Genomic DNA, 20,303 nt, shown 5'->3' with positions numbered 1-20,303 from the left:
GGAAAAGCACATGTACACTGCGTTCCAAATTATTATGCAAAAAGTGTTTAGGAGTGATAAGGGAAGAATTTGTTTGTTTGTCAGTTAAACTCATTGATGGTGATGTGTGTCAGGGCTCTTTATATCACTGTAAGCAATTGCAGACACCTGTGCTAATTAGTTTGGCAGGTGTGTCCAATGAAAGGCAAGACTACTTAAGAAGGCTCTCTCACATTATTAAGCAGCCTACATTTTCTGCCAAAATGGGAAAGAAAAAGGATGTGTCGGCTGCTGAGAAGCAACAAATTGTGGAGTGTTTAGGTCAAGGCATGACTACAATCAACATTGTGCGATGATCAGGATGAAGTGTCTTGGCAATCAAGAAGTATGTAGCTGATTCACAGTACACACGTGTGCGTGCTGATAAGGGCAAATTGAGGACTCTTTCCTACAGGCAATTACGTCAGGTTGAAAGAGCAGCGGCCAAAAAGCCTTGTCATAGCAGCAGACAAGTTTTTGAAGCTGCTTGTGCCTCCAACGTCCCCCGAACAACAAGATGCAGGGTCCTTCAGAGGTTTGCAGCTGTGCATACGCCATCCTGTCGACCGCCTCTATCCACTTCACACAAGCAGAAACGGCTCCAGTGGGCCAAACATTACATGAAGACTGATTTCAAAACAGTTTTGTTCACGGATGAGTGCCGTGCAGCGCTCGATGGTCCAGATGGATGGAGTGGAGGATGGCTGGTTGATGGACACCCCACGCAAACACGGCTACAGCGCCAACAAGGAGGAGGTGGAGTAATGTTTTGGGCTGGAATCATGGGGAGAGAGATTGTCTGCCCCTTTAGGATCCCTGAAGGCGCTAAAGATGAACTCCATAATGTATGTGGATTTTCTCAAACAGCACTTCCTGCCATGGTTCAAGAAGAAGAACCGTGTATTTCACAGCAAGATCATTTTTCTGCATGATAATGCACCATCTCATGCTGCACATAAAACATCTGCATCTCTGGCTGATATGGGCATAAAAGGGGACAAACTTATGGTGTGACCCCCATGCTCCCCTGACCTCTACCCCATTCAGAACCTTTGGAGCATCATTAAAAGGAGTGTCTATGATGGCGGGAGGCAGTTCACATCTAAGCAACAGCTCTGGGAGGGTATTCTGTCCTCATGCAAAACAATTGAAGCAGAAACCATCCAAAACCTGACAAATTCAATGGACGAGAGAGTTCAGAAGCTCCTTTCGAAGAAGGGGTCCTATGTGAAAATGTAACATCACCTAGAATAAAGTTTTGAGTTGAAAACTGTTTGATTTCAGTTTCTAACAACCTGCTAATGCTTATAATTTCAAAAATGACCATTTTTTTGGTCTTTATTAAAATGAAAAGGTTGATCGAAAAGACTGGGGGATCTAAGAGTGTGGCAACCCAGTAGTCATGATTACTTCGAATTCTGACAATATGAGGGTCATGCTGCAGGTAGTGCAGCAAGAAGGCACTTATGTGTCTTGCGCATCTCGGAGCCCCAAAATTATTTTCCGGGCTAGATGCAGCTAAAAATTATTTTTAATTTTAAATCTGGTGAAGCTTTAGTATAGATGGCCTAATAGGATCAGTGCTGCACACTGCTACAAAGCCCAAATTATTTTCCAGTCAAGATACAGATAAACATGATTAGTAATTTGAAAGCTTAAAACGGTTGGTAGGGTGATTTTAACCAATCATCAAGCTTTTACTCTCCCCAGGATGACACAGGGGTTGAAAAGTCGTTTCGGATCCATGATTTGTTCATCTTTATGAACGTGAGTCTGTCTACATTATCAGTGGAGAGCCGCGTGCGCTTATCTGTCAGCACACCACCAGCAGTGCTGAACACACGTTCAGACAGAACGCTGGCTGCGGGGCATGACAAGATCTCCAAGGCGTAAGTGGCTAGCTCCGGCCATTTATCCAGATTGGAAGCCCAAAAAGAGCAAGGGTCCAGTGACACAGTCGTGGCTTCAATGTTTACTTGGAGATACTCCTGTACCATCGTCTCTAGGCGTTGACTATGTGTCAGACTTCTTGTCTCCTGTGGCCTTGCAAAGGATGGGCTAAAAAAGTGGTGAAATGATTCCGCAAAATTGATGTTACCAGCAGATACTGTGGTTCTGTTACGGTTTGAGTGCTGAACACTTGACGGTCCCACGGTTGGCAAGTTGGAACTGTGAGATTCACTACGTGCACCACTGGTATTTTGTGGAAAAGCACATGTAAGATTCTGCAACAGTCTCTGCTGATACTCCTGCATGCGTGCATCCCTTTCTATGGCAGGAATAATTTCTGCAAATTTACTTTTGTACCGGGGATCTAACAGTGTGGCAACCCAGTAGTCAGGATTATTTCTAATTCTCACAATTCGAGGGTCATGTTGCAGGTAGTGCAGCAAGAAGGCACTCATGTGTGTTGCGCATCCAGGAGCACCAAGTCCCTGTTGTGTTGGTGGTGAGGTAACAATCATGCTTCCTTCCTCTGTCCTCTCCCCCCAACCTCGCACAACAGAAATGTGATCAAGGTCTCCCTCATCTGATGAGTCTTCCATCAGTTCGTCCTCCACTTCTTCCTGGGCTCCTGCACCTTCCTCACTAGTTTGGCTGCTACCATGCGCCCTGGTAAAACCATCTCCCCCACCCTCACATGCCTGCCGCCTTGGTGCTGCCGACCGTCTGGACCTTGCAGATGTTAGCCCTTCCGCATACAACTCCTCCTCCTCTACTTCCTCCACCTCCTCTTGTGCCACCACCTGACTCCGAATTCTGTTTAACATGTGCTCCAGCATGTAAATCACCGGAATAGTCATGCTGATAATGGCATCGTCAGCACTAAACATCTTCGTCGCCATTTCAAAACTGTGCAGAAGGGTGCATAGGTCCCTGATCTGAGACCACTCCTCCAGCGTGATTTGCCCCACCTCTGAATCTCGTTGGCCCAGGCTATACGTCAGAACGTATTGCACCAGGGCTTGTCGGTGCTGCCACAGTCGCTGCAACATGTGCAGAGTTGAATTCCACCGGGTAGGCACATCGCATTTTAGCCGGTGAAGTGGCAGGCCCAACGACTTCTGTAGAGATGTAAGTCGCTGAGCTGCGGGATGCGAACGGCGGAAGTGAGCACACAGCGACCGTGCCCTCTGCAGAAGGCCATCTAGTCTGGGATAGTGGGCTAAAAATTGCTGGACAACCAGGTTCAACACGTGAGCCATACAAGGCACGTGTGTGACATTGCCCCGGCGAAGGGCCGCACCCAGGTTTGCAGCATTGTCGCACACGGCCTTCCCTGGTTTCAGGTCCAGTGGAGACAACCATTCATGAAATTGGTTCTCCAGGGCTGACCACAACTCCTCAGCTGTGTGACTCACATTTCCCAGACATTTCAATGTAAAAACCGCCTGATGACGTTGAGCCCTACTGCCAGCATAGTAAGGAGGTGTGCAGGATCCCTTCTGCGCAGTTAGAAAGCTTGTGGCATGACCAGACAGGCTTTGGGTGCAGGTGGAAGACCGAGAGGAGGTTGAGGAGGCAGAAGCAGTGGAGGAACTTTGACATAAAGAGGATTGACGCACAACTCGTGGGGACAGCAAGACTTGGACAGCAGCCCCTTGTCCTGCTGTCACCATAGTTACCCAGTGCCCAGTCAGCGACATGTAACGCCCCTGTCCATGCCTACTCGTCCAAGTGTCTGTGGTGAAATGCACCCTGTCACATACAGAGTTTCTCAAAGAAGCGGTGATGTTGTGTGCGACATGCTGGTGGAGCGCAGGCACACCTTTCTTTGAGAAGTAGTGCCGACTGGGCATCTGGTACTGGGGCACTGCGACGGACATAAGGTCTCGAAAATCCTCTGTGTCCACCAGGCGGAAAGGCAGCATTTCTGTAGCCAAGAGCTTGCAGATGGTGAAATTCAACCTCTTAGCTTTCTCATGGCTAGGAGGAAATGATCTTTTACTTGTCCACATCTGAGGGACCGAGGGCTGGCTATTGTGCTTAGACGGGGTTGATAAGGGTGTCCCCGGCAAACTGCCGGTCTGTGAGGAAGATGCAGGCGGACATGTTAGGTTGCCTTGATCCAAAGGTGGTGCTATCGATGTTGGACAGCGCTCAACACCAGCTGGTGTTCCCACCTCCAAAGAAAATGATGACCTGCCAATCACGCTGGCTGTTGCGGGTAAAGAGGTGGCAGGTCTGCGCCCCAAAACAGGTGTGACTGCTGTCCCCCCAGTCACAGAGGATGAAGAGGCCGCGGATGCACAAGATATGGCAGACGGTGGTTGGCCCGGCCGGCTAGGCCGCATTGTAGCACACTGAGCTTCCCACTGCAACTTATGCTTCATGTCCATGTGCCGGTTCATGCATGAAGTACTCAAACTATGTATTTTTTGGCCTCTACTTAGCTTTTGCTGACAAATGTTACAGATAACACGAGTTGGGTCATCTTTATCGATCTGAAAAAATGCCCAGGCTTTGCAAGGCTTAGCACCCATGCGACCTGAAGAGCCACCACGACTTGTGGTGAGAGGCAGAGTTGTGTTTGTGGATGCAGTTGTTGACGTGCTTCCAGTACTACGTCTCTCTCCAGGAAGGCGCAACCTGACCTCGTCGTCACTAGCATCTTCCTCCACCTCCTCTGCTGACCTCATCTCTTGGCTGACTGTGGGTTGACAGTAAGTGGGATCTCCAACCTCATCATCATCACCCTGTGTGTTATCACACCCGTCGTCCTCAGAGCCAACCTGTTCCTGCCCTGACAAAAAACTAAAGTTGTCGCTCCAATCAGGTATTTGAGTCTTATCATCGTCTTCCTCATTGTCTCCACCAACAGGAGTTACAGTTTGGGAATGAGGGTCTACATTATGGTCAGAACCTTCTGCGTCTGGTCCTGGATCCGACTCATAAAGATTCTGGGCATCAGTGCAGATCATTTCCTCGTCTGGATTCACAGAAGCGCTGGAGTCGACCTCTGATTCCCAGGCTATAGTATGAGTAAACAGCTCTGCAGACTCAACCATCTGTTCTACCTCATACTCAGACGGGCAGCTGGAGATTTGGGAGCTGTGAGGAAGCAAGTGCGATTTGGGTGAAACCTTTGAGGACTGGAGTATTTGTGATGTTGAAGTTGATGTGGAGGAGAGCCCACTTAAAGGAGCACTTGATATCCGTTGAAGCACCTGCTGTTTTTGTGCCTCATCTGGAATTTGTAGCGATTGGCGTGGCCGTAAGAAAGGGATCTTATCACATTGTCCGCTAAAAGAAGTAGACATTTTAGTTTGGCTGGAAGATGGTCTTTCTTCTGCAGATGTTACTGTTGCTTTAACACCTACCCCACGGACACAACCTTTTTTCCCCTTCCCAACACGCCTATTCCCCTTTCCACCAGCAGCAGGCCTTTTTCCACTCATTTTGGTGGTTAACTAATTCACAACTCTGGAGTTGTTTGCACAAAAAAACAATGGATGGTAACCGAGCAGAGCTGAGTGGCTAAACTGTGGTATTAGGCCAAAACTATTGGCTGGGTTAGATGCAGAAAAAAATTATATTCAATTTGCAACCTGATGGAGGTCAGTATAGATGGACTAATACAACAAGTCCCACACACAGTTAGAAGCCCAATATTTTTTCAGAGGTAGATGCAGAAAAAATTATATTCAGTTTGCAACCTGATGGAGGTCAGTATAGATGGATTAATAGAACAAGACCCACACACAGCTAGAAGCCCAATATTTTTTCAGAGCTAGATGCAGAAAAAAATTATATTCAGTTTGCAACCTGATGGAGGTCAGTATAGATGGATTAATAGAACAAGACCCACACACAGCTAGAAGCCCAATATTTTTTCAGAGGTAGATACAGAAAAAATTATATTCAGTTTGCAACCTGATGGAGGTCAGTATAGATGGATTAATAGAACAAGACCCACACACAGCTAGAAGCCCAATATTTTTTCAGAGCTAGATGCAGAAAAAATTATATTCAGTTTGCAACCTGATGGAGGTCAGTATAGATGGATTAATAGAACAAGACCCACACACAGCTAGAAGCCCAATATTTTTTCAGAGCTAGATGCAGAAAAAAATTATATTCAGTTTGCAACCTGATGGAGGTCAGTATAGATGGATTAATAGAACAAGACCCACACACAGCTAGAAGCCCAATATTTTTTCAGAGGTAGATGCAGAAAAAAATATATTCAGTTTGCAACCTGATGGAGGTCAGTATAGATGGACTAATACAACAAGTCCCACACACAGCTAGAAGCCCAATATTTTTTCAGAGGTAGATGCAGAAAAAAATATATTCAGTTTGCAACCTGATGGAGGTCAGTATAGGTGGACTAATAGAACAAGTCCCACACACTGCTAGAAGGCCAAATATTTTTTCAGAGCTAGATGCAGAAAAAAATTATATTCAGTTTGCAACCTGATGGAGGTCAGTATAGATGGATTAATAGAACAAGACCCACACACAGCTAGAAGCCCAATATTTTTTCAGAGCTAGATGCAGAAAAAAATTATATTCAGTTTGCAACCTGATGGAGGTCAGTATAGATGGATTAATAGAACAAGACCCACACACAGCTAGAAGCCCAATATTTTTTCAGAGCTAGATGCAGAAAAAAATTATATTCAGTTTGCAACCTGATGGAGGTCAGTATAGATGGATTAATAGAACAAGACCCACACACAGCTAGAAGCCCAATATTTTTTCAGAGCTAGATGCAGAAAAAAATTATATTCAGTTTGCAACCTGATGGAGGTCAGTATAGATGGATTAATAGAACAAGACCCACACACAGCTAGAAGCCCAATATTTTTTCAGAGCTAGATGCAGAAAAAAATTATATTCAGTTTGCAACCTGATGGAGGTCAGTATAGATGGACTAATACAACAAGTCCCACACACAGCTAGAAGCCCAATATTTTTTCAGAGGTAGATGCAGAAAAAAATATATTCAGTTTGCAACCTGATGGAGGTCAGTATAGGTGGACTAATAGAACAAGTCCCACACACTGCTAGAAGGCCAAATATTTTTTCAGAGCTAGATGCAGAAAAAAATTATATTCAGTTTGCAACCTGATGGAGGTCAGTATAGATGGATTAATAGAACAAGACCCACACACAGCTAGAAGCCCAATATTTTTTCAGAGCTAGATGCAGAAAAAAATTATATTCAGTTTGCAACCTGATGGAGGTCAGTATAGATGGATTAATAGAACAAGACCCACACACAGCTAGAAGCCCAATATTTTTTCAGAGCTAGATGCAGAAAAAAATTATATTCAGTTTGCAACCTGATGGAGGTCAGTATAGATGGATTAATAGAACAAGACCCACACACAGCTAGAAGCCCAATATTTTTTCAGAGCTAGATGCAGAAAAAATTATATTCAGTTTGCAACCTGATGGAGGTCAGTATAGATGGATTAATAGAACAAGACCCACACACAGCTAGAAGCCCAATATTTTTTCAGAGCTAGATGCAGAAAAAAATTATATTCAGTTTGCAACCTGATGGAGGTCAGTATAGATGGATTAATAGAACAAGACCCACACACAGCTAGAAGCCCAATATTTTTTCAGAGCTAGATGCAGAAAAAAATTATATTCAGTTTGCAACCTGATGGAGGTCAGTATAGATGGATTAATAGAACAAGACCCACACACAGCTAGAAACCCAATATTTTTTCAGAGCTAGATGCAGAAAAAAATTATATTCAGTTTGCAACCTGATGGAGGTCAGTATAGATGGATTAATAGAACAAGACCCACACACAGCTAGAAGCCCAATATTTTTTCAGAGCTAGATGCAGAAAAAAATTAGATTCAGTTTGCAACCTGATGGAGGTCAGTATAGATGGACTAATAGAATGATGCTATGCCCAAAAGATTTTACTTCACTAGGTGCAGTAAAAAAATTGGTATTCTATACACAGGTGGTATATCTTGCAACACAGATAGGCTACTCCACTGACTAACACACTCTGCAATAGGCCAAAAAGGATTAGCTTTGCTAGATTCAGCCAAATGCTGTGAAAAAAACTTGCACAGCACTGGCACAGACCTGCCTGGCAAAAACTGATAGGAACTGATGTAACCTAGTCCTGAAAAGGACTCCAATTACAATTAGTCTTTACTCCCACAACCTATCTATTTAAGAGCACAGACCTGCCTGATAAAAGTCGTAGGAAATGCTGTAACCTAGTCCTTAAAAGGACTGCAATCACAACTATTCCCTACTCCCAAGCTATCTGTATATTTGTGCGAAAATTGGCTTGAAATTAACAAGGTATAGCGCACACAGCAACAGCGGTGCCGTCTAACACGCAGCTGCCGCAGTGAGAAAATGGTGGCGACGGGGAAAATGGCTTGGTCTTATAGGGCAAGGACATGTGACATACACTGCCAATGACACATGCCCTTGCTTGTGTGAAAAAAAACACTTCGCTCCGTGTGTGCGCTGCTGATAGGCTGACAGATTGCACCTCCCCACTGTAAATGCGGGAAAGAGAAAAAAAAATGGAGATCTTCATTGTTCCTGCAGAGATCCATCCCCTGCCCCTCCCCCCACCCCGCTGTACACTCAAACTGCGTATTAACATTAATTTTCATCATTACTGAGAAAAAATCCAGTTATGATTTTGGTGCACGAACAGTTATCGAACATAACCTCGAACAGCCGAATTTTTCTCAAATTGTTCGTGTTCGCCGAACGGCTCGAACACCGCCCAAAACAGCTCGAATTTGAGATTGGCGAACAGTTCGAGTAGAACAACGCTCATCTCTATTTACAAGCTGTGATACTTGCAAAAGGGGGCACTACTAGGTACTAACCATGCAGGGTGCGAAACTTTTGCAGCAGCCCATTTTCCTTTTTATTAATTTTTAAAATGTAAAAAATGACTTTATTTTTTTTTTGCCTAAAATACAAAGGAAATGTGTCATTATTAATAGTGATGAGTGAGCACTAAAATGCTCGGGTACTCGTTGCTTGGGTCGAGCAAATTGAAATGCTCGAGTGCTCGGTCCTAACAACGAGCCCAATGTAAGTCTATGGGAAACTCGAGCATTTTTCCGGCGGCCCCCCTCGGCAGTTCTCAGAGGGCCTAAAAATTGCCCAAATTGATGGGAACAGTGCTCAAATGACATGGGAACAGCATGAGGAACACCCATGCAAGCATCTCTGACTCCCAGGTCACTGCTGTCAACAATGTTGTCAGAGGTATTATGCCACTTTTACCGACTCACAATAAAACATACAAAAAGTGAAAGGATTTTCCTGGGAAAAATATTAAGGAACATCCTTTCCAGGGTAATGACTTGTATATAAGGCAAAATAAATATACAAAAGCAAATATGCTCCTCCACACCTTGGTCTATGTTCACATGTAGCGTTTTTGATGCGTTTTTGCATTGCTTTCAACGGTGAAAAATACATTCACTGGGAAATGCCATTTTAACATTTTACAACCTTAGCTGTCCATGTGGTGTGTGAGACATCATCAGTCACATCCTGTTTCATTTATGAAGGCGGGACTCTGAAAGTCACAAACACTATTTTTATAGGGCCATCAGGCGGCCCTTATTATTCTTAAAGGGCAAGCAGTCGGCTATGCTTTGTTGTTCCCATTATTAAAGAGTGGGTCTCCTATACTGTTATTGTGTATGCAGTGACTGCAAGGGCTGCCAAAATTTTTGACGCACCCCAATACCTCTCTGAAGAGACATAGAGGAGGGTCTCAGTAAAAAATGTTCTTTTCCCATTATAAAGGAGTGTGTCTCCTATAGTGGTAATGCCCATGCAGTGACTGCAAGCTCTGCCAAAATTTGGGAAAAAAGCCCAATAACAATTTAAAGACACATAGAGCTGGGCCACAGTAATGACATGTTCCCATTAGAAAGGAGAGGTTTTGCTATACAGCTGTAAGGTATGTTGTGAGTCCAACAGCTGCCAAAATTTAGGAAAAACCCCACTATCAATTTAAAGACACATAGATCTGGGCCACAGTAACGACATGTTCCCATTAGAAAGGAGAGGGTCTGCTGTATAGTTATAGGGTATGCAGTGAGTCCAACGGCTGCCAAAATTTAGGAAAAATCCCAATACCAATTTAAAGACACATAGGGTGGGCCTCAGTAACGACATGTTCCTAGAAAGGAGCGGTTGTGCTATCCAGTTACAGGGTATGCAGTGAGTCCAACGGCTGCCAAAATTTAGGAAAACCCTACTAACAATTTAAAGACACATAGAGCTGGTCCAAAGTAACGACATGTTCCCATTAAAAAGGAGTGAGTCTCCCATACTGTTCTTGCGTATGCAGTGACTGAAATGGCTGCCAAAAATTTGGAGGCACTCAAATGTCCCTTGCAAGAGATGCAAAGGTCAGAGGGCCTCCTGAAAAAAATATTCCCATTATTAGGAAGTGGGTCTTCCATACTGTTTGCCTATGAAGTGAATGCAACAGTTGCCAAAAATTTGGAGGAACTCCAATGTCCCTTGCAAGAGACGTAGATATGGTGATTTGGTAGATATGGTGGTGATATGGTGTTGGAGGATTAGGATGAGGAGAAGGAGGAGGACAAGAGCAAATAGACAAAATCAGGAAGCGTATACCCATGTCTGGGAGTGAAAACAGAGGTGCATGGGAATAGAGTTAGACCTCCCAAAAAAAAGACACTATATTTGAGTTTATGTTACGCTGTTATCATTCGGTGGTGTTGAGAAGTCTGGCAGAATCCAGCCCTTGTTCATTTTTATAAGAGTCAGCCTTTCAGCATTTTCAGTTGACAGGCGGATGCGCCTATCTATTATAATTCCACCAATGGCACTAAAAACCCGCTCTGACAAAATGCTAGCGGCAGGGTAGGCCAGGACCTCCAAGGCGTAGAGAGCTAGTTCATGCCACGTGTCCAGCTTGGATACCCAATAATTATAAGGCACAGGGGAATCATGGAGGATGTTGGTACTGTTGGCAAGGTACTCCTTCAGCATCTTCCGAAACTTGTCCCTCCTTGTAAGAGTACCCTGCGCATCAGTGCCTGTGCAATGGGAGGGTCTGAGAAAACTCTCCCAGAACTTTAACAATGTTCCCCTGCTTCTGCTGGATTGGATTTGTGTCTCTCTCGCTTGTACTTCTTGATTGTCCAACGAACTGTTACCTCTGCCGCCAGTGTTTTCAGATGGGAATTTTTTTAATAATTCCGCAACAAGGGTATTCTGGTACTGCCCCATTTTATTAGGCCTGTCCTGCTCAAGAATAAAAGACAGAAAGTTTTCCTTGTAGCATGGGTTTAGAAGTGTCACCAACAAGTAATGACTGTCACCCAAAATTTGAACAAAGCAAGGGTCACGGGAAAGGCAGTGTAACATAAACTCAGCCATGTGTGCCAGACTGCTAACAGGCCAGACTTCTGTGCCCTCACTAAGAGGACGACTGACCATGCTCTCCTCCTCATCCTCCTCCTCCCTGTCCTCAGGCCATCCATGCTGAAAGATGGTATGACAGTTGTGCAGGTAGTACCGTCTATAGTGCAGGGAAATAGCTCCTGTTCTTCCTCCTCCTCTTCCTCATTGTCACCCAATTCACATTGGGATGAGATGAGGCTTCACTGTGTCGAAAAACCCTGTATGGTTCCTTGATGCAGCTCATCGTTCTCTGCCTGCAATGAATCCTCTTTAATTGTGAGCAGAGAGTGTTTCAAAAGACAGAGAAGCGGGATGGTGATGCTAATTATGGCGTCATCACCGCTCATCATTTTGGTGGAGTCCTCAAAGTTTTGGAGGATGGTACAGATGTCTGACATCCATGTCCACGCCAAAGGTCTTATATGTGGAGTCTGACCTGAATACCGACGGCCTTGATGCTGGAAGTCAACAACTGCCCTCTTTTGCTCACAAATCCTTCCCAACATCAGCAATTTAGCCTTCCGACACGATGGGACATCCCACACCAGTCGGTGTGCTGGAAGTTGCAAATGCTGCTGAAACACAGCAAGGGTGGCGGAAGCTGTAGCTGACTTTCTAAAATGGGCGCACAGGCGGCGTACTTTGACAAGCAGATCCGGCAGATCCGGGTAAGTTTTGAGAAACTGCTGAACCACGAGGTTAAGCACATGGGCCAGGCATGGTACGTGTGTAAGCTCACCTCGCTTCAGAGCCACCACCAGGTTGCGGCCATTGTCACACATGACCATGCCTGGCTATAGCATCAGCGGTGTCAGCCACAGATCTGCCTGCTTTTTCAGAGCTGTCCACAACTCTTCAGCATTGTGCAGTTAGTCACCTAAGCATATTAGCTTCAGCACAGCCTGTTGCCAATTGGCCGTGGCAGTGCTGCTTACGACTGATGTGGTCATTTCGGAAATGGAAGCTGAATAGGAGGAGGATGAGGAGGAGGTGCAGGAGCTGTAGAATTTGGGGGCAACCCTGATTGATCCATGGCCCGCAATCCTCGGCGTCGGGAGGACGTGTTCCGTCCCAAGGTCCGACTGTGTCCTGGCTTCCACTATATTAACCCAGTGTGCCATCAGCGAGATGTACCGTCCCTGCCCACAAGCACTTGTCCACGTGTCCGTGGTTAGGTGGACTTTCCAAGTAACTGTGTTGCTGAAGGCACAGCTAATATTGTGAGACACGTGCTCATGTAATGCGGGGACGGCACACCGGGAGAAATAGTGGTGGCTGGGGACCGAGTACCAAGGGACGGCCGCCGCCATCAGGTTGTGGAAAGCATCCATCTCAACAAGCCGAAAAGGCAACATTTTGAGCTCAAGCATTCGCGAAATGTGTGAATTTAGTAGTGTGGCCTGTGGGGCATTGGCTGCTTATTTGCATTTGCGTTCCAAGGACTGGGGTAGGGACAAGTGAACGCTGCACTGGGACAAGGGTGTGGACGTGCTTGCTGATGGTGCTACTTGAGAGTGTGCAACGACACGTGCAGGGTGGGAGGCATTTTCGCATACGCCATGGACAGGGCATTGACGTGTACGTAGAACAGCGGAAGATGCAGTGGTGTCACCCGCAGACACTGTTTCTTGACCCTGGGTTCGGCCCACTTAGTCGGCTGCTTTACTGCCATGTGCCTGATCATGCTGGTGGTGGTCAGGCTGCTAGTTTTGCTACACCTGTTGATGCTGGCCTGGCAGGTGGTGCAAATGCCTTTTTGGGGTTATCTGCAGAGTCTTTAACCCCTTAACAACATTTGACGTATTAATACGCGTCTGTGCCCTGGGACTTAAGAGCCAGACCCGTATTAGTACGTGATGGCGATCGCGCGCGCACACAGTCTGTGCGGGCGCGATCGCCGCCGGGTGTCAGCTGATTGTCACAGCTGACACCCGGTACTATGTGCAGGGAGCGGTCCTGCACCGCTCCCAGCACATTAACCCGTGCGATGCTGCGATCGAAGTCGATCGCAGCATTGCGGTGGCAAGGGGAGGTGATCGCAGATACTCACCTCCTCTTCCGGCTTCCAGCGCTGACTGCCGTGGCTTCCAGGATGTTGCCATGACGACCCGATGTCGTCATGACAACATCCGGGTCACCAGACAGCAGGAAGATTTTTTGGACATGCGCAGTGCATCTCCAAACTATCTTCTCCCTGTCCAGCGCTGACAGCCTGCATGGCACAGGGATGGTGCTGCATTCCTGTGCCATGCAGGCGATCAGAGAAAAAAAAGTGAAAGTCCCACAGTGGGACAAAGTAATAAAGTATTAAAACTATCAGAAAGTGAAAAAAAAAAAAATTGCAAAAATATAAAAAAAAAATAAAAAAAATAATCCACCAAAAATAAAAATATAATGTACCCATCAATAAATATTATTATAAAAAAAAACAAAAAAAACAATAAAAGTACACATATTTGGTATCGCCGCGTCCGGAACAACCTGACCTAAAAAAGTGTCCCACTAGTTAACCCCTTCAGTGAACACGGTAAAAAAAAAAAAAAAAACGAAGCAAAACACAATGCTTTATCACCATACCGCCAAACAAAAAATGGAATAACACGCGATCAAAAAGACAAATATAAATAAAAGTGGTACCTCTGAAAACGTCATCTCGTCCCGCAAAAAACAAGCTGCCATACAGCTCCATCAGCCGAAAAATAAAAAAGTTATAGCTCTCAGAAAAAAGCTATGCTAAAAAATAATTTTTTTCTATAAAATTGCTTTTATTATGTAAAAGTGCAAAACATAGAAATACGATATAAATGTGGTACCGCTGTAAACGTACTGACCCGAAGAATAAAGCTGCCTTATCAATTTTACCACACGCGGAACAGAATAAAAAAAACAAAAAACAATTCCTGAATTGTTGGTTTTTGTTTATTCTGCCTCCCAAAAATCGGAATAGAAAGCGATCAAAAAATGTCACGTGCCTGAAAATGGCACCAATAACAACGTCAACTCATCCCGCAAAAAACAAGCCGTCAAATGACTGTCTGCCAAAATCTGGAAAAATTATAGCTCTCAAAATATGGCGATGCAAAAACTAGATTTTACAAAAAATGCTTCTTTTAGTGTGTGACAGCTGTCAGTCATAAAAACCCCATATGATTCTGGTATCGCTGTAATCTCACCGACCCGAAGAATAAGGTCGTCTAATCACTTATACCGCATGAGGAACGGCGTAAAAAATAAACTCTCAGGTTAGGGTTGTGCTAGGGTTAGGGTTGTGCTACGGTTAGGGTTGTGCTACGATTAGGGTTGTGTTAGGGTTAGGGCTGGGGTTGGGGTTGTGATGGGGTTGGGATTTTTTTCAAAAGTAAGAAAAAAAGATGACGATATGGCGACTAGTGTTGAGCACAAGTGCTCGCTACTTGAGTTTGCATCGGGTGTTCTGGTATGCATTGAGTATCGTGGGTATTTGAGTGACATGCTCGAGTCTCCGCCCCATATGCTTCACGGCCCAAAAAACTTTGCGGGGATTGCCTGCCATGCACGAGCGATCCCCGCATGTTTTTTTTTGGGTGTCTAATAACCGTGAAACATCCGGGCGGGGACTCGAGCATGTCACTCGAGCACACGCAGTACATGGTGCATACCTGAGTACCCGATGCAAACTCAAGTAGCGAGCACTTGCGCTCAAGACTAATGACAACTTATTCAATATGATGACCTAATGTTATCAAATTCTGTGTCATACCTCTGGGTTCAAAATGTTCACTATACACCTTAATAAAATCCTTGAGGGGTATAGTTTCCAAAATGGGGTCACTTGTGGGGGAGCTCCACTGTTTAGGCACATCAGGGGCTCTCCAAACGCGACATGGTGTCCGCTAACAAATTGAATGGAAAATCGGCTCAAATTGTTAGCGGACGCCATGTTGCGTTTGGAGAGCCCCTGTGTGCCCAAACATTGGAGCTCCCCCACAAGTGACCCCATTTTGGAAACTAGACCCCCCAAGTCACCTATCTAGATGCATAGTGAGCAGTTGGAACCCCCAGGTGCTTCACAAATTGATTCGTAAAAATGGAAAAGTATTTTTTTTCCACTTTTTCATTTTTACGAATCAATTTGTGAAGCACCTGGGGGATCCAACTGCTCACTATGCATCTAGATAGGTGCCTTGGGGGGTCTAGTTTCCAAAATAGGGTCACTTGTGGGGGAGCTCCAATGTTTGGGCACACAGGGACTCTCCAAATGCTACATGGTGTCCGCTAACAAACTGAATGGAAAATCGGCTCAAATTGTTAGCGGACACCATGTTGCGTTTGGAGAGCCCCTGTGTGCCCAAACATTTGATCTCCCACACAATTGACCCCATTTTGGAAACTAGACCCCCCAAGGCACCTATCTAGATGCATAGTAAGCACTTGGAACCCCTAGGTGCTTCACAAATTGATTCGTAAAAATGAAAAAGTGAAGAAAAAAACACTTTTACATTTTTAAGAATCAATTATATTATCAAATATTTGTCATAGCAGGATTAGGCCGAAGTTGAACATGCAGATGACCCTCTTGTGCGGTATCATGCACTGCAGTCTGTCACATACCCTGCCTGTCTTGGTTTCTAAGCAAATAACCAGGATTAAGATAAAAAAAAAAAATTGCCCTGGCCCCTGATATCTGGGGCTATGTCTACAAATATCTGTAAGAACAGCAGCAGTAGACAGAACATTCAATGGACCCTCTTGTGCTGTATCATGCACTGCAGTCTGCCACATACACTGCCTGACTAACTCCTGCTATCACCACTGATTATATACAGCTGGATTAATTCTCAGAAGGACTGTTAGTTCAGATGGATATATATATATATATATATATATATATATGTATATGTTGTGGAATACCTATACTAACTATAAACAAGAAAATCTCTCCCTGACTCAGCACCAGCTCTCCCTACTCTGCCTGTTTTCGGGGTAGACTGTGATGAGCATAGCGGCGCCAGGGCTTGTATAGACCTGATGACGCTGTGCGGCCAGTCAATCACTGTAATGCCCACAAACAACATGGCTACGGCATTACAGTGCGTGGCAAGCAATCCCTGCATGTTCATTGGCTCTCTAATGAGCGTCAAACATGCAGGGTGGCGACCAGAGTTTCCGCCCGAGCAACCCGGAAATACGCGCCGAGATTGTCGAGCGCCGTGATGCTCGGGCGAGTACTGAGCAGTGGCAAGCATATTCTCTCATCACTAATCATTAACTTTAGGCCTTTTAGAGATCATTTCATCTTCAACTTGCTTAACCCTCCGTCAGGCACAGCTCAATTAGTTTTGTTTCTCTCTCCTCTCCAAATTATCACAAAATCTCCCACCTCCCAGTTATTTCCTGTCTTTATATGCTCTTTAACCCCTTACTGACATTATCAGTAATAGTACGTGCCTGTGCCTATTGGACCAGGTACGTACTGTTATGCACAATATTATCTCACCCGCACAGAAGCAGCGCGGGGCGATTGCCGCCAGGTGTCAGCTGATTCTCACAGCTGACACCCGGTACTATGTGACAGGAGTGGTCCCACACCACTCCCGTCACATTAACCCCCAAAATGCTGTGATCAAAGTTAATCGCTGCATTTCCGGGCAGGCAGTGGTAAGAGTGCCCCTCTTATTTTGAATTTGGACCCTGCGCTGTGTAACTTATACCGCATGAGGAACGGCGTAAAAAATAAACTCTAGGGTTAGGGTTGTGTTAGGGTTAGGGTTCTGCTAAAAAAATATAATTTTTCCCACAAAAATGTTTTTCAGTCCCCAATTTTGCATTTTCATAAGGGTAACAGGAGAAATTGCACCATACTATTTGTTGTGCAATTTCTCCTGTTAACCTTATGAAAATGCAAAATTGGGGGCTGAAAAACATTTTTGTGGGAAAAATTTGAAAATTGTATATTTACGGCTCAATGTTATAAACTTCTGTGAAGCACCTGGGAGTAAAAGGTTCTCACCACACATCTAGATAAGTTCCCTTAGGGGTCTAGTTTCCAAAATGGTGTCACTTGTGGGTGGGTTTCCACTGATTAGGCACATCAGGGGCTCCCCAAACGCGACATGGCGCCCGCTAATTATTATTCAAGCAAATTTTACAATCAAAAAGACAAATGGCAATTCTTCCCTTCCGAGCCCTCCCGTGTGCCCAAACAGTGGTTTTCCACCACATATAGGGTATCAGCATGCTCAATAGAAATTGCACAACAAATTTTGTGGTCCATTTTTTGTTGGTACCATTGCGAAAATAAAAAAAAATTGGGCCTAAAGTAATATTTTTGTGAAAAAAAGTTAAATGTTCATTGTTTTCTTCCCCATTCCAAAAATGCCTGTGAAGCACCTGAAGGGTTAATAAACTTCTTGAATGTGGTTTTGAGCACCTTGAGGGGTGCAGCTTTAAGAATGGTGTCACTTTTGGGTACTTTCTGTCATAAAGGCCACTCAAAGTTACTTCAAATGTGATGTGGTCCCTAAAAAATGGTTTTGTAAATTTTGATGGAAGAATGAGAAATTGCTGCTCAATTTTTAACCCTTCTAACTTCCTAACCCTAAAAGAATTTGATTCCAAAATTGTGCTGTTGTAAAGTAGACATGTGGGGAATGTTATTTATTAACTATTTTGTGTGACACAGTACACACCAAAAGTTTGGACACACCTTCTCATTTAAAGATTTTTCAGTATTTTCATGACTATGAAAATTGTACATTCACACTGAAGGCATCAAAACTGTGAATTAACACATGTGGAATTATATGCTTAACAAAAAAAGTGTGAAACAACTGAAAATATGTCTTATATTCTAGGTTCTTCAAACTAGCCACCTTTTGCTTTGGCATTCTCTTGATGAGCTTCAAGAGGTAGTCACCGGAAATGGTCTTCCAACAATCTTGAAGGAGTTCCCAGAGATGCTTAGCACTTGTTGGCCCTTTTGCCTTCACTCTGCGGTACAGCTCACCCCAAACCATTTCGATTGGGTTCAGGTCTGGTGACTGTGGAGGCCAGGTCATCTGGCGTAGCACCCCATCACTCTCCCTCTTGGTCAAATAGCCCTTACACAGCCTGGAGGTGTGTTTGGGGTCATTGTCCTGTTGAAAAATAAATGATGGTCCAACTAAACGCAAATCGGATGGAATAGCATGCCGCTGCAAGATGCTGTGGTAGCCATGCTGGTTCAGTATGCCTTCAATGTTGAATTAATCCCCAACAATGTCACCAGCAAAGCACCCCCACACCATTACATCTCCTCCTCCATGCTTCACGGTGGGAACCAGGCATGTAGAGTCCATCTGTTCACCTTTTCTGCGTCGCACAAAGACACGGTGGTTGGAACCAAAGATCTCAAATTTGGACTCATCAGACCAAAGCACAGATTTCCACTGGTCTAATGTCCATTCCTTGTGTTCTTTAGCCCAAACAAGTCTCTTCTGCTTGTTGCCTGTGACGCGCCCCCTGGGCCATGTTCAGGGGATACCCGGAGCCGGATCCGTATGGGGGTAGTAGTCCTTGTGGCGGTGACCCGGCCCGTGCCCAGGGTGTCAAACTAAGTGGCAGTCTATGACAATAGATGTTAACTTGGATGTCGACTACGCCACCCGTTGAGTGCGGCTTTGAAGCCGCCGCTGCAGAGCAGTCCGCTGAGGCCGGTGGTATATGTGCAGCAGTGATGGTATAACCCCCAACGGGAGGGGTATGGCCTCAGGGCAGCAGGTGTGGATGATGGGGGTTGTGATGATGCAGGAAGGAGAGGCAGAGTCAGGAGATGCAGTTTCAGGGTTTTTACTCACTGATGTTGCTTAGTCACTCTGGCCTTGAGTGACCACCCGAGCCGTGCTGCGTCCACCAGGTCCTGGACTCGGCTAACCCCCAGGCAGTCCGGAGCATGGTCCTGAGCTTCCCTGTCTCTCTCTCTTCCTCCTGGCCGTTCCCACCAGGGATCCACCTTTGGCCGACTCCCTCGGGTCTCTTGGTGGTCAAACCTCCTCTGGGTTCCCTGACCCTATGCTTGGTGTGCCTTTCTGGTGGATTTGGTGAGGGTCGTGGCAAATCTTGACCACGACCTCCGGTTCCTGGCTGAAGATTAGTGGCCTCCACCAGTTCGGGTTCCGGTACCCGTGTCCGCCAACCCTTCACCCTTTCTGGTCTGTTTCTGGGTTCTTGGGGTTCCCTCTGTCTTTCTCTCTGGGTGCTTCTTACTCCTCTCTCTCTGCAGGCCTTGCTCTGGAGCTGGGCCCAGCTGGAGCCACAGCTCCCTGTCAGCCCTCCTGGCTGAGCTCCCCTCCTCTTCTCCTCCTGCCTGAACTGAACTGAACTGAACCCTGATCTAAGATGGTGCCCACCTTATATACTCCCTCTATGTGTGAGCCCAGGTGACCAGCACCCAATGAGCTCCTAGCTTTACCCAGAGTACTCCCTCTATCTGCCCCTACACTACTGGGATGTTCCACCCCCCTCCCACTCCAGCCAGGGACAGACGCTGTCGTACCTGCACATTTACTTAGTGGGAATACCGTTGTTCTGTCCCCCGGAAATGGGATGTATGTAGTGCATGCAGCCTACTGAGCTCAGTCCCACACTCCATCCTTACCCGGGAGTGGAATACCACACCTCTGGGTTGAGGTGCAATACCCCTGTAGCAGCCGAATCCTCAGGGTGCTACATTCCCCCCTGGTAAATCACAGCACGTCCTCGGGCTGTAAAAGAATAAAATATCCAAAAACATACAATTTTTTTTTTCCAAAACATACAAGAACATATCAAACATTAAACATTATCAGATTTAAACAAGATAAACTTTTTCTTTCATATAAAACTCTTTCATAATAATGTTCTTTGAGTTACTGGCCACTGTGCGCTT

Source organism: Phyllobates terribilis, unplaced genomic scaffold, assembly GCF_046119375.1.
Source record: "Phyllobates terribilis strain yellow unplaced genomic scaffold, ASM4611937v1 Scaffold_3__8_contigs__length_932513732, whole genome shotgun sequence".
Lineage (NCBI taxonomy): Eukaryota > Metazoa > Chordata > Amphibia > Anura > Dendrobatidae > Phyllobates > Phyllobates terribilis.
This window is presented reverse-complemented; position numbering follows the sequence as displayed.